Source organism: Lissotriton helveticus, chromosome 5_1 (genome assembly GCF_964261635.1).
Source record: "Lissotriton helveticus chromosome 5_1, aLisHel1.1, whole genome shotgun sequence".
In the NCBI taxonomy this organism is placed as follows: Eukaryota; Metazoa; Chordata; class Amphibia; order Caudata; family Salamandridae; genus Lissotriton; species Lissotriton helveticus.
Window position 1 is genome coordinate 1332865208 of NC_136065.1, and position 15718 is coordinate 1332880925.

General features: G+C 49.7%; 1 protein-coding gene across 1 annotated transcript in view; it reads left to right on the forward strand.

Annotated features, from left to right (window-relative positions):
* CSRP1 (cysteine and glycine rich protein 1) overlaps nucleotides 1-15718 on the forward strand; it is a 128607-nt gene that overhangs the window by 86505 nt on the left and 26384 nt on the right. The gene's annotated exons all lie outside the window — the stretch shown is intronic.

Here is a 15718-nt window from a genome sequence, read left to right on the forward strand (position 1 = left end):
AGCCTGCGCCTGTGTCCCTGACACAATGTCATTGGCGCCTCCGGCGCACAATTCCCAGGCGCCTGTGAGGCTCTTCCTCATCCTGGGCAGCTGTAGCAGGCGTAGCCCTTGTGCTGCGCCTAGGTGGGGGGGTCTGTGTGGCAGAGTGGCTGCTGACACTGGAGGCACCCTCACTAGCATCATCACCCCCCACAATTGCCGGTAGCACAGGTGCGTGCAGTGCGGTGACGGCGGTGGTCAAGTGCTCCAGCACCCGGGTAATATCCTCGCAGCACTGGACCAGTTGGTGCTGCTGGGTCAACGAGCGCCGCGCAAGCAGGGTGGTGGCATTTGCCGAGACATAATTGGAGCGGCTATAGGTGGACAGCCGGCTCAGCAACTGGTGGTGGCGCCTGCTTGCAACACTACGGTGCTTCACCAGCGCTGCAGTGTTGTCTTCCATAGCCGCCGTCATGCGGTCCATGGCCGCCGTCATGCGGTCCATCCTCTCGCCGACTCCAGCCACATTGCGGCCTATCTTATGCAGCTGGAGCTGGATGGCTCCTTGCTGCTGGGACTGGCGCTGGTGTATGCGGAGCATGCGCCGCTCTACGCTCATGCAGGCATGGAGATGCCCATTGCCCCGCCTGCTGTTGGGCCGCTGTGTAGCGGATGTGGCTGGCCCAGATCTTATTGGACGTGCTGCAGGTGTTGTAGCAGCTGGTGTTGCAGGTGCGGCAGCCACTGGAGGCACATTGGTGGGGTGCCTGGCTCTGGCAGCCGGTGGGCCTGCAGGTGTTGTAGCAGCAGAGGCGGGGGGCCTGGCCTTGGCAGCCGGTGGGCCTGCAGGTGTTGCAGCAGCAGAGGTGGGGGGCCTGGCCTTGGCAGCCGGTGGGCCTGCAGGTGTTGCAGCAGCAGAGGCGGGGGGCCTGGCCTTGGCAGCCGGTGGGCCTGCAGGTGTTGCAGCAGGTAAGGTGGGGGCCTGGCTGCTGGTGTTGGCGCTGCTGCAGGGGCTGGTGGCTGGGTATCAGGTAGGGATTCCTCCTCCTGGGCCTCCTCATCGATCAGCAGCCTCTCACTGTCACTGCTATCACCCGCACCTGTGAGGGTAAGTGGATACTCATTAGGTGCATGTGACTGTCAGACGTGCAGATGTTACATGCATGCTGGGTGTCATTCCCTGGGTGGCTGTGTATTTGCGCACTTTGGAACCTTTCTGGCCGCATTGTGGTACTACTACATTGTGGACATACTACGTCTCCCACAATGCTTCAGGGCATTTCCTGATGCACAACATAGGCATGACTAAGGGCCAATGAGTAAGCCTATTTGGTCAGGGGCGGTCATAGGGGACAGGGTCGCAGTCGCATGCCACTTACCTTGGGTGTCTTGGGTGGGGCGGGAGGAGTCCAGAGGGGTCACGCCAACACACGCCTCCCTCTCCAAGGTGTCCTCTACCTGGTCCTCCAGGGGGGTGTTGGGTGGGACAGTCGGTCCACCACCTCCGGTGCCTGATGCCTCACCAAGGCGCTCCGCCACCCTTTCCTTGGCACGGCCTCGGAGGTCGTACCACCGCTTTTTAAGCTCCTCCAGAGACCTGTCCGCAACGCCCACAGAGTTGACACTGGAGGCAATCCCCACCCAGATCCTCCTCTTCTCCTGCTCTGGGACCCTCCGGGAGTTGGCACCAAACAGCTGGTCGTGGTTGGCCACCACCCCTTCTATGAGGTTCTCCTGCTCCTGTTCGGAGAATTTCAGTTTGCGCTTGCGGCCAGCGCTGTTGCTGGGGCCTGGCTGGGGTTCGTCCGACATGGCGGTCGCTATTTCGGCGGGGTTGTGAGTCGCTAACGGCGGTTTAGCGGCAGCTTTCGGTCTTCAACACTCGACTGATAGCGTCACTGTGTTGTTTGGGGGTGGGATTTGGCTGCTTCCTGGTTGTGATGTCATCACGGTGCTCGTAATGCGTCTTCCCGTTTTCCAGATCCCGCGAGATTGCGACTCGCATTCCCGATCCCACGGGATTGCGAGTCGCTATCCCGTGCGATCGGGATTGCGAGTCGCTATCCCGTGCGATCGGGATTGCGAGTCGCTATCCCGATCGCAGGTAGCCGGAAATAGCGATTTTTCTGCGTTTTTTGTCGGTCGCTAACGGCTTTAGCGCCCGCGTGCGAGTCGCTATTTTTTCCCCGAAAAGTACATGAATGCCGTTTTGCGTTTCCTCAATAGCGAGTCGCTATTAATCGCTATTAGGGACACGCAAAACGGCCCGTACATGAATCAGGCTGTAAATTCTCTAACATCAGGATTGCACAGTCTCCAAATATCTACTAAGGCATTATTTTGAAAAGAGTTCACAAACTCCGTGTGCATTCTAGAGGGAACAAAATTGACTTTCGAGTGGCGGTCAAGGAAGGGATCAACAATCTGATTACAGTCTCCACCAAGAAGTATGTAATCTCCAGAAAGGGAAGACAACTTGGTAGAGATAGAGGGCCAAAAGGATCCATCGATCCCAGTAGGAGCATACACATTAAAAAGGGTGAGAGGGATGTTATCGATGAGTAAAGTAACAATGAGCCAACGACCATCAACATCACATTCATGAGCAATCGAGGAAACATTTAACTTTTTATGCAACAAAATTACAACACCATTCTTTATAGATGTCGTAGGCGAACAAATAACATGACCCACCCAACAACGTTTGAGTTTCAAAGCCTCCGGATCAGCAAGATGAGTCTCCTGAAGGAGGGCAACGTCAGTTTTAAGTCTTGCTAGATGTGAGAGAACCCTCTGTCTTTTAATGGGATTATTTAATCCCTTAACGTTCCATGTCGTTACACGGAACGGAACAAATTATAAAACAACTAAGTACAACATGCTTATTAATGCATATAAAATACATCGTAAAAAAGTGATAACGATTGAGAAATAGCGACGAAGAAAAAAGGATGAGAGAAAATGATGAGGAGAGATAAAGATGAGAGGAAAAAGTAGAAGTACTGTTAAAGATACAGGAAAGAATTTGAGAGAGAAGAAGAAGAGAAAAAAAAGGAGAAAAGATAAGACTGTACCTGGGAAGGAAGAAAGAAGGAGAGACCAGGAAAAGAGCAAGAGAGAATTCAAGAAAAAGAGGATGAGAAAGGGAACAGAGACAAAAATAGACAGACAGTAGAAGTCCGAAACGAACGACTGAAAGACATACTTACGAAAACGGAAAAACCCAGAACAGGGAAGGGGATGGTGGTGGCGGGAGACGACGACGACAACAACCAGGGTCGACATCGAACCTCTAGTACCATAAATCCAATGGGCAAGACAGAAAAACGGTAGAAGACATCAGGATGAGGATGAAGAGGGACATATCTAAAGAAATGAGAGAAACATTAGGGAAAATACAACTGTCTACAACAAAACACGAGCTGAATTGGAATGGATAAAGTATAAAAACAATAGAGTGATAAAACAATGAAATTAGGAACAACGGTAATGAAAACGGATCCAGCAATGTAAAAGAAGAGCAGAACCACAATGCGGTGAAATCAATAAGGCACTGAACAAAGCTTCTCATCCTGGCTTGGAGGTGTCCATGACATCTGGAGTCTGCAGTCGCAGGAAAGCTTGCAGGGCCGCAGGATCTTCGTATGTGGTTGTTCTGTCTTTATAGGTGACCTTGAAGAGACATGGGTGTAAGAAACCATATCTGACATTGAGGGCTCTTAACTGCGGCCGTAGGTCTAAAAAAAAATTCCTCCGATCTGCGATGGCCTTGGAGACATCCTGCAAGAGATAAAGACTGTGACCTTCCCAAATAATCTGCTTTTTGAGCTTGGTGGCTTAAAGGACCTGCAAGAGGTCGGTGTACTGCAGGAACAGCATAATAACACCCCTTGGCTTGGAAGCTACCTTAGATCCGAGTCGGTGAGCTCGCTGGATGTTGATGGAGGATAAGGCTGGAGCGTCTAGGATCTTCGCAAGGAAAGATTGGAAGAAGGTGGTAGGATTGGACCCCTCTGTAAGTTCCGGAAGACCATATAAGCGTAGGTTGTTCCTGCGACTTCTGTTTTCCAAATCCTCTGTGTGACGCCTGAGCAGAAGGATCTCAGCCTCTATTGAAGGGATTCGGGAGCAAGCAGAATGTCACGTGAGTCCAGAGATGTCCATTTCTCCTGCATGGCTTGCATATTTTTCGTAGTTGCTTCCATAAATGGACTGAAGGCCCGCAGTTCTTCCAGGATAAGATCCATAGAGGAAGACGAAGAGTTCCTCCCAGGGGATGATGGATCTTTCTTCAGGCGCTTGGATGAAGTCAAGGAAGATTCCCATTTTGAGCTTTAGGAATAGCCCCATGTGCCGAGTCCGACTTCGAAGATTTGCCTTCCTCCATTTCCTGGGTAGATGAGTCGGAATCAGAACCGACGGGTAACTTCGGTAAATTGGTGAGCTTCAAAGTGCGAGGTTTCCCCATACAAGCCAGCCAGAGTAGCGAAAGTGAAGACAAAAAGTCCGTGTAAAGTATGGAGTCCTTCTGAAAAGGAAAAACGCATGAAGATCAATGATAAAAGTCCCAGCAGGAAGCCATGGAAACAGGCAGCACAATAGCAGGTATTAGACCAGAAAGAAAATCATCTCTATTTGAGAGAGCCACTCAAAAGAGCCATGTGAGAAGATGCAATGAACGGTGATGACACTGCGTGGGAGAAAGAAAGCAACAAGTATAGCCAAATACAGCATTCCAGGAGTTCATAAGAGAAAAATGTCAATTCTCCAGACAAGAACATGTATGTGAGAAAACTACATGGAAATGCGCAATGAGCGTGACTTGAGGCGGAATCTCCTGACGTAGTATTTTAATATGCGGCATAGAAAAATGAAGTCAGATGTTGGAGAGCGTCACAAAAGACCAATTCATTGCGCTTTATAGCTGCGGTACAGGAAGGCAGAATAGTGAAGCAAGTGGGCGATGAGGGGAAGCGTAGTAATCACGAAATGGTGCCCAAAAGTCACAGGGAATGCAGCACAAAAGACAAAGCATCCCAGAAAATAGTTCAGAATTGAAGGAGGCTCACCAGTAGAGGTTCGCGCAGCAGAAGTTATCCATTGAGCGAGGAAGTAATGGAGGGAGTAAATAAGCGTAGAAGAAGCCGGCCGCTTCTGAGAATCGCGGCCGGCGCACAAAATGGCGTCAGGAGCCGCGGAGACAGAACTCCCTCAGAGCTGACTTGAGGAGCCGCGAAACCGGGAAACAACGAGGGCGCTAGGTTCTCCCCGTGTTCCGGTTCACGGGACGCGTTGCATGCTGACTGGAGTCGCGGGTTAACTGCCCCAAAGATGAAGAGAGCGAGGGTCAATGCCGGAGCTCCCGGTCTACGCCGCCATCTTGGCCGGCGTCCAAGCAACGCCCCAGGGAAATCCTTTAAAGTGAGTCCTTTTCTCTCTGGATTTCCCTTCTCTTTTTGAAACTCAGGAGCAGCAACATTGTTGTGGTGTCACCAAGGCTTTAAGTGGATGCTTTTTCAATATTATATACAAGCCATAGTTGCTGCTTATTTATCTTCTGCAACTAACAACCACTGACAAAGCCAATAGTCCTGACTTGTAGGTATGATGTTACTTGTATCATATATCTGTATGCAATGACAGAAACAGCAAGATACAAGTCGGGCGGCACACTATGCTAATCACAGATTTTTGGCTTACGTGTTTTTAAGCCATGCCCTTAATTACATTGACCACGCCTCTTTGAGAGACCCCCCAGTTTTTTTATCCCACTTAAAGCCCCGGCTACTTTAAAAACATGTTTCCTATTTGGGAATGCAAACATAAGGCCAAGTGTTGGTTTGTTGTTCTTCGCAGGCCACCATCCCTGTGTTTGTAACCAATCAGTGGAGGTTAACTATATGCCTCTCTAATATTCATTAGGCAAGTTATTCTGTGCCCACTACCCATGACTTAAGACTTTGTGATGCAACCTATTAACATAAGGCACACCTCCAAAATAGGAGACCGTTTGCAAAAAGTCAGCGCACGTTTTGCAACCACTTTTTGCCACCTGTTTCTTAGTACATCAGACCCCAAGTTTGTAGAGTATGCTATGGCAATTTAAGTGGAAAGTGTCTGGAGAGGCCCAAAGTTTTCCAGTTCCATACGCAAGTAGCTTATCTAGTGCATATTTTATGCTGCATGCTGGGATTTGCAGTCCTGTTTAATCTGTTATAAACTCAGGAATATACACCCCAGAATTAAAATACTACCTGGACCGAATGGGCTACTCAGAGGTGGAACTGGGAATCTTGAGCTCTCTGCATCCTGACCATGATATTGTACTCCTCTAGCTCTCCCTGATTGTTGACTGCAGAGTTTTGTGAGAAAATGTACAACCTAGAGAAACGAGAATTGTGATTCGAATGTTTGATGGTGGAACCGAATAGAGGATTGACCGACAGAAGAGAAGGGTTGAAGCTCCATTTTAGCGCATAAGTCCTGTTCGTGAGGCACTGGCTCTGAAGGGCACAGTAACCCTGTGCATCGGCAGGGGCGTAGCCAGTGTTATGTTATGTTATTTATGGGTCTTGTATAGCGCAACGGCTACTCCAAAGGAGTGTCCCGGCGCTTTGTGCTCCAGACCCAGAAATTAGACTGAAAAACATAACAACATAGAAGGCTAAAACAGAGGATAGGCTAGCAGAGGTCTAATCAGAGAATAACCAGGTCTTAAGACCCTTCCTGAAGGCGACGAACTCAAGAGCTCCAAGAAGGACTGCCGAGCCCTCGAGAAAGTCTGGAGAAGGGAACCAACACCGGACAACATGACCACCCTCAAGCTTGCCACCCGGAAGCACCACCAACTGATCCGCGCCACCAAGAGAACTGCATTCAAGGACCGGCTGGACAACAACGCACACAACTGCAAGGAACTCTTCAACATCGTGAAAGAGCTCTCCAACCCCAGCGCCGGAAACAACGACATCACCCCATCGCAAGACCTCTGCAACTCCCTCACCTCCTACTTCCACAACAAGATCACGGACATTCACAACAGCTTCAGCATTCAACCATCGCACACAACGACCGCAGCAACGCCGCCCACCACCACCCTCCGCGCCTGGACTCCGATCAGCACCGATGACACCGTCCGCATGATGAACTCCATCCACTCCGGATCTCCGACCGACCCCTGCCCTCACCACGTCTTCAACAAGGCCGACGCTGTCATCGCACCCCACCTGAGGGACATCATCAACACCTCCTTCGACACCGCCACCTTCCCGGAGGGCTGGAAGCACGCCGAGCTCAGCGCTCTACTAAAGAAACCGACTGCGGACCCCACCGAACTCAAGAATTACCGCCCTATTTTGCTCCTCCCGTTTCCAGCCAAAGTCATCGAGAAGACCGTCAACAAACAGCTGGCCGCCTTCCTCGAGACGAATGGATCCCTCGACCCCTCACAGTCTGGCTTCCGAGCCAACCACAGCACCGAGACCGCCCTCATCGCTGCCACCGATGACATCCGAGCCCTGATGGACAACGGAGAAACAGCGGCCCTCATCCTCCTAGACCTCTCCGCGGCTTTCGACACTGTCTGCCACCGCACCCTAGTGCAGCGCCTCAGCAACGTCGGAATTCAGGAGAAGGCACTGGAATGGATCGTCTCCTTCCTCGACGGAAGAACACAGAGAGTCCGTCTACCACCGTACAAGTCAGAGGCCACCGGAGTCATCTGCGGCGTCCCTCAAGGATCCTCCCTGAGCCCCACCCTCTTCAACGTCTACATGAGCCCCCTCGCGACCATCGCACGCCAACACAACCTGAACATCATCTCCTACGCTGATGACACCCAGCTGATCCTCTCCCTGACCAACGACCCCGCCGCTGCCAGAGCCAATCTTCACGAAGAGATGAAAGATGTAGCCGAGTGGATGACGACCAGCCGCCTGAAACTGAACTCAGACAAGACGGAAGTCCTCATCCTGGGTTCCTCGCCCTCCGCCTGGGACGACTCCTGGTGGCCCCCCGCCCTGGGCACCGCACCCATACCGACAGACCACGCACGCAACCTGGGCTTCATCCTGGACTCCTCCCTCTCCATGACCAGACAAGTCAACGCCGTCTCCTCGTCGTGCTTCAACATCCTGCGCATGCTACGGAAGATCTTCCGGTGGATCCCCACCGAAACCAGGAAGGCGGTCACCCAGGCCCTCGTCACCAGCCGACTGGACTACGGCAACGCCCTCTACGCCGGAACCACCGCCAAGCTCCAGAAGAGACTCCAGCGGATCCAGAACGCCTCAGCCAGACTCATCCTCGACATCCCCCGACGCAGCCACATCTCCGGACATCTGAGAGACCTGCACTGGCTCCCCGTCAACAAGAGAATCACCTTCCGTCTCCTCACCCACGCACACAAAGCCCTGCACGATCAAGGCCCGAGCTACCTCAACAACCGCATCAACTTCTACGCTCCCAAGCGCCACCTCCGATCAGCCAGTCACGCCCTCGCCGCCGTCCCCCGCATCCGAAGAACGACAACAGGAGGAAGGTCCTTCTCCTACCTGGCCGCCAAGACCTGGAACTCCCTCCCGACCGCCCTGCGCCTGACCCAAGACCACCTCTCCTTCAGGAAGAAGCTCAAGACCTGGCTGTTCGAGCAGTAGCAGCACCCCCCCCCCCCAAGCGCCTTGAGACCCTCCGGGTGAGTAGTGCGCTCTATAAATGTCTTGATTGATTGATTGATTGATTGGATGTGGACCGTAAAGACAAGGGTAAGGAGTTCCACAGCTGAGGGGCCAGGAATCTGAAGGACCGACCTCCCAGACGTGCCCTCTTTATACGTGGAACTACTGCAAGTGCTAGGGACTCCGATCTTAAGGATCGTGTCGGCTGGTAAAAGTCCAGCCTCTTCTGTAGATATTTTGCACCCGTGGCGTGCAATGCTTTGTGGGCTAATGTCAAGGCCTTGAACGTTATCCTCTTCCGTATGGGAAGCCAATGGAGGGATTGCAGCAGGTTTGAGGCACTGGCTCGACGATGCAGGCCGAAAATAGCTCGTGCTGCAGCATTCTGGGTTACCTGCATACGCTGTAAGAGGTATTCTGGGAGACCCAGATACAGAATGTTAGCATAATCCAGCCTTAATCCAATGAGGGCCTGTACAATTATTCTCCGGTGTTCCTGGGATAGCAAAGGGAAAAACTTTCGAAGCATCCGGAGGATGCCGAAACAAGTCCCTGTAAGGGTTGCCACCTGGGATTTGAGTGTAAGCCCATTGTCGATTTTAATTCCCAGGTTCTTAGCCCATTTCGAAGCCTGAGCCGGAGGGAACTTGTCGGCAGGCCACCAACCATGCCAGTCCGGTTCCAAAGGGCATCCAAAGAAAAGTATCTCTGATTTATCCGAGTTGCACTTGAGGCTGTTCAGATGGAACCAATTAAAAACAGCCCCAAGGCACTCACGGATACTTTCCCCATCGAATTCTTCGCTCTTACGACAGGAGAAAAGAAGCTGGGTATCGTCAGCATATGAGACGATCTGGGCCCCGTAGGACTCCACCAAAGTCGCCAAAGGGGTCATGAGGATGTTAAATAAAGTAGGGCTCAATACTGAGCCCTGAGGGACTCCGACTCCCAGTGGTGGTATTTCAGCAGATCCAGGAGGGGCCCAGACCGTTTGTCGGCGGTTGGCTAAGAAGGAGCAAAACCAGTTGAGCACCGTGCCCCCTAGACCGATGTCATGCAGTCTTAAGAGGAGATCCTCATGGGGGACGGTGTCAAAAGCCGCCGAGAGGTCTAACATGACTAACATCACCCTACCTCCATCATCCAGCACCTCCTTAACAATCTCTGAGACTTCCAAAAGTGCCGTCTCGGTACTTAAGTTGGATCGAAAGCCCGATTGAGACGCATGGAGAAGCTCATTCGACTCCAGGAAGTTGGAAAGCACGCACGGGACGTGCTTCTCCAGGATTTTAGTCAATGCTGGAAGGAGCGAAATTGGTCGATAATTGGACGGGACTTCTGGGGCAAGGTTGGGCTTTTTGAGAAGAGGAATCACCATAGCCTGTTTCCAGGAATATGGCAAAACTCCCTGACTCAGGGAAAGGTTAAGAATAGGATTGGCTAAAGGGTTAACAACATCTGCCATTCTAGCTAAGAATTTTGCCGGGCAGGGATCATATGGTGAGCCAGATTTAAGGTTCCTCATCAGAGCTAACGATGAAGCAATTGTAAGAGGCGGGAAGTCCAAAAGAGCCGGCCCGGAGATAGGCTGGTAAGCTATCTCATTAGACAGAATCAAAGGATCAGCTGTCGGCCTCGGAGAAAAGGAATCCTGAATCTGTCTAATTTTGGTTGTAAAAAAATTAGCAATAGTATCAGCCCAGTTCTTATCCGGAGCCTCCTGATCTGAGATCGAACGCGGGGTAGTACATTCTCGTACAATCAAGAAGATTTCCTTACAGGAGTTAGCTGCTTCCTCAAATTTTTTGGCAAAGTAGCACTTCTTAGCCTGTACAATTAAAGCATGATAGGATTTCATCATGGATTTGTAAGTCCGTTTTGCCTCAGCGTCATATTCGGCCCTCCATGCGCGTTCGGTGACTTTGCATTGTCTGCGGAAATGGGCGACCTCAGCCGTGAACCAGGGGGCCGAAGGCCGTTTAGTATCCGATCTAGGTGGCTGTAGAGGGGCTAGCTCATTCAATCTAGCTAAGAGCCAGGACTGCAGGGTATCCAGGTCAAGCTCCAGATCACCCGTGACGGAAAGAGGATGGTTCACCAGGGCCTGAGCTAACATGTCGGGAGATACCCGATGATACGCCCTGTAATTACTTCCCGGTTGTCTGGTGGTCCTAATAGATGGTTTCTCAGTGCCAGATATTTGAAAGTGAGCTAGATAGTGATCGGACCACAGTACCGGCGAAAGTGCAGTAACAACAATTGGTGAGGTGGAGAAGACCTGATCTAGTGTATGACCTTTGTCATGGGTCGGGCCAGAGAGATAGGGAAACAGGCCCAGAGCAGACGTGATATCTAACAACTTAACGACATCCGGGGCCTGCTGATCTTCCAAGTGGAAGTTAAAATCTCCCGCCAGTAAACACTGTTCCGATCTCAGGACTAGTATAGACAAGACCTGCTGGAGATCCTCAAAGCAAGACCCCACAGGACCCCGAGGCCTATATACTACGAGACCCTTCACAGTTTGTTGAGGTGATAGGGACGGGGAAAAGGCAAGGGATTCGGCTCCCGTGATGGTCTGCGTGGACACTAATGTGCACGTAAGAGATTTTTTTACAATCAGGGCGACTCCTCCCCCTCTTCCCTTAGCTCTATCTTGTCTATATATGGTGTACTCAGAGGGAATAGCTGCCGCAATGTCCGGATGCGAGGATTCATTAAGCCAAGTCTCAGTGAGCATAAGACAAGTGGGGTTGTTTGTAGAGAGGAGATCAAAAATCTCCTGAGTTTGTCTGTGCACCGACCTAGTATTGAGGAGTAAACAAGGATGTTTAATGCTACACTCCTTCGTGTGGGAAGTGGTAGGAATAGCACTGGTGAGATGCCACTTACAGCCTGGGCATTTATGTTTGCCCCTGTAACGACCAGGGAAAACAGAGTGACAGGAGACCTCAACCGAGCGCAAGGAGTGGAGCTCCTTGGATGTATACGACAGCATATTGATGCAGGGAAGGGAAAAGTAGCAAACCAGGAGATCCTGCCACGCCACACGCCTCCGGGGCGCAGACGGGCAGGACTCTGGCGCGACTCAGGCGCAGGTCAGGCGCATCCGCATTACGCGGAGGGAGAGGTGAGCATTTTGTAGCGCTACTAGAGCGCGAGGGCGGAGAGTCCTACCCCCAAGATGGCGGCCAAAATCAGATCCCAGCCCTCGGCGTCAATACTCGGCCGAGGGCGGTCTAAATACCCAAGGTGAGGGGAGCAAACGAGGCGCCTAAGAGCGCTAGGAAGTCTTTTGCTGGCAACAAAACGCTTTTTTAATCAAGCGCGAAGCACAAGCAGAGCACAAGCCAAATTTACACAAATAAAAATGAAATACCACGCAGGTTAAAATACACAGCTAAAAGTGTAAAGAATAGAAGGGAGACCTCCCGGCTTCCGCCTCAAGAGGGAAAAGGTTGTAGCAGTATGGTTATCCCTGAGTGGAGGGAGAAGTTCCCCTTTTGTAGCGCTACTAGAGCGCGAGGGCGGAGAGTCCTACCCCCAAGATGGCGGCCAAAATCAGATCCCAGCCCTCGGCGTCAATACTCGGCCGAGGGCGGTCTGAATACCCAAGGCAAGGTGAGGGGAGCAAACGAGGCGCCTAAGAGCGCTAGGAAGTCTTTTGCTGGCAACAAAACGCTTTTATAATCAAGCGCGAAGCACAAGCAGAGCACAAGCCAAATTTACACAAATAAAAATGAAATACCACGCAGGTTAAAATACACAGCTAAAAGTGTAAAGAATAGAAGGGAGACCTCCCGGCTTCCGCCTCAAGAGGGAAAAGGTTGTAGCAGTGGGCCATGGGCCCCGTTGTAAGGTAGGACATTGTCCCCCAGCTCGTGTTTTTGTATTACCGTAATAATCAGGTTTCAGTTGGCTCCTCAGCTCCACACATCCCACACGTCCATTAGGTCTCAGGGCTTTTGAGCCACATGGCTGTGAGGAGCGCTCCTTCGCAGGGAGGGGAGGGCCGGGGTTATCCGAGTCCGCGTAGAGAAAGCCTGAGGCCTAATGGTGCGTTTCCTCCTCTCTGAAGGAGTTCACCCTGACAGCCGTTTCTCGGTGACCCGCTCAACCGCAGGAACGTCAGCCATGTCCAGCCGCTGACTGGAGGCGCGGGGCGGGCCGCACACACGGCACTTCTGGATGGATGGGGAAGTCTCGCCAACTATGGCCGACTGCGGATGGAATGGACTGGCGCGGGGTGTCGGGTGCGTGACGTGGGGGAATTCCTGAGAGCACCGACTGAGGCAAACGAAGGACATTTTTCTGTCAAGAAGGAAATGTCCTTAAGATCACAGGGCGCTTACGAGTTCCCTTAAACACGAGTTCACTTAAACACAGAACTATCCTTAAGAGTCTGTAAGTATCCGACCTACTTTCCTGGAGCCCATCCTTAAAAGGCAAACTTCTCGTCTCTGTTTGTCCAACGAATATATCATTTGTACTGCCCCCCCCCCCCCTCATACATTGTATAGGAGAGAATTGTAGCGAAGATGAAACACAGCGATCTGCTGTCCATAAAAGTTTCTTTTAAAAAATGTGCCAGTGATGTGAGTAATCCATTAGTCCTTCAAGATGCACGTCTCAGCTGCCTCACTCGAGGGTACCGAGACCCATGAGAATAGTCAGTGCGCGCCTGGGCATTATAATACATTGAATACACCCTAGCTACACACCTGTCCCTTTCAACAAACGAACAAAGAAGTTCACATTTAAAAACAAAAAACAAAGGGTAATAGAAGAAAGAATTAAGAAAAAAACGTGAGTACCTGCTAAATTGATGTTAGGCCCCCACCCCGAAATCATGGTGGAAAGTAATATTTTGAAAAAACACATGCACATATGTGATGGTTCCACAAGTTTGAGTAGTCTTGATTTCATTGGAAAAATGACATTTTTAAAAGTATCAAAATGTTTCTGAATTTTGTCGGTGGTCCTGAAGGTTAGTTTTTTAGTTATCTGAGTTTGTCTGCCCCAAATCTTCTATCACTCGCAAAGACGTATCTGTCTCCTCCTTTTCGTTAACCCACTTTGCTTCTTTTTGTACAGAACTGCTTTTGGCGCAGTTAATATTTTACCATTTACTAGCTACAGCAATGAACCATCATTTTTTCGGGATTCTCTGGGTCAACCATATTTATTCCATACTAGATGTCTAGCACACTGTAATTTTATCTCCCACTACCATCTGCCATAATTTGTGAATGCTTCACTCTTTTTTTCTTTCTCACTACATTTTTTAAAACTTTTTTTTCCCTTTAAACCTTCAATTCCTGTTTGGTCTGTAGTTTTGCAATACACACAGCTTCCAAATGTGTCCACCATGACCAGAAATTGTTATGTGACTTACGACTTCTCATTTGCCCAAATGGTGCAGTACTGGTAGTGTCACTTATGGTTCTACTTATGGTTTTCTCAGTATCAATACAGTGATTGACAGACAACGTTATGGTGTCTTTTATTAATCTCTCCATTACCATACTTCTAATGTCTGACATAGATGTAAACTCAATCCACTTGCTCCTGAGATCAACAAGTATTCTGTCAAACTCAAATTAAGCCACACATGGGGCCACTAAAGTCTAACCTTAAATGTTCATGCATTCGTTGAGATGTTACTGTAATCATGGGAACTAGCCATGTGAAGATACTCTTCTAACTTTGTTTATTTTGGCTTATTTGTCTATGCATTTGCCCATGTCACAGTTAATTTCCTCAGTATTCCTATTTAAGCTGTCTCTTAGTTAACAGTTTTACAAGATGTCTTTGGTGGTCCATTGTCAGTAGTTTGCTTTGGAAAAGTGTTCGTACTATTAACTTTTCTCCTTTAACCCCTTCGAGGCTGATGACGAGCTCAGCTCGTCATGAGTTTTACCTGCCGTGCGCTCATGACGAGCTGAGCTCGTCATGAACCGCGGGGTTTTTAAAACTTCAGCGCGCAGCGGGAAAAACCGCTGCGCGCATGAGGTTAAATAAGATATCCATATGTTCCAATAATTCCAGTTTTTTTCCCCAGAAGGGTCTTAGTGGGATTTCAGTGATCTTCTGATCTTCCCAGTTTCCATTTATTCTGAGTTTTAGAATGACCAGACTCAAAATATTTTCCACTTGAAGTTTGTTCTTCCATTATGCAAGTCAAATACTGGACAAGCCTCCTTTTAGGTTTCTGTGTTTGCTCCAATAGTTTGGAATTCAGGGCTGATTTCTCCCTCATTGTGTGAATTGCCTAGCACTCTGATAGTCATGATAAGGAAATTGCTAATGTATTTTTCTATTGCATGACCAATAGGCGCTCTTGAACATGAGAAGCTAGAAATTGTAGTATACGTTATCTACAGCTCCCAGTTTCAGTCCTATTAGTAGGCACTTACCATCTGCCACCCCCCCACCCCCCACAGAAAATTGCTAAAATAAGAGGTGGCCATACACACACAAGAGTTTCTCACTCAATTGCAGAGTATTACCTTTCTATCTCTATAGGGGCATGAGACACAAGTATGAACTCTTTTCCTGTCTTTTCCTTCTGAGCCAACACTGTGCCAATCTGTAGGCATTTCCAGCCGCTGCTGTCACAATTGTTTACTCACACAGAATTGTTTAAACCCTGGGAATTTCCTGTTTTTCTGTTTTACTATATTAAATGTTAGGATCTGTTGTTCATCCTCTACTCAAAGTTTTCACCCTTCTCCAACAGTTCACTTAGTGACTGATTGTGCTAGAATGTGACACAGACTTTGAGAAATACTCAACCAGTCCAATAAATGACCTGTGCTGATCTGTGTTAACAAGTGATGCTGGCTCTTATAGTTTGTGATAAATCCTATGTGGTTTTCACAGCTTGGATCGAAACTCATTGTCGTAGAAACGTGCTCTTGTATAAATCACACACTTGCCTCTCTTTATGGTGGGATGAAGGGATGTCCCAGTATGGGAGAAGTAAGGAATCACCATAGCCTATCTTGGGATGAGCCTCTAATAAAATAACAAATTACATCACTTCACTTACGCGTGGTTTAGAG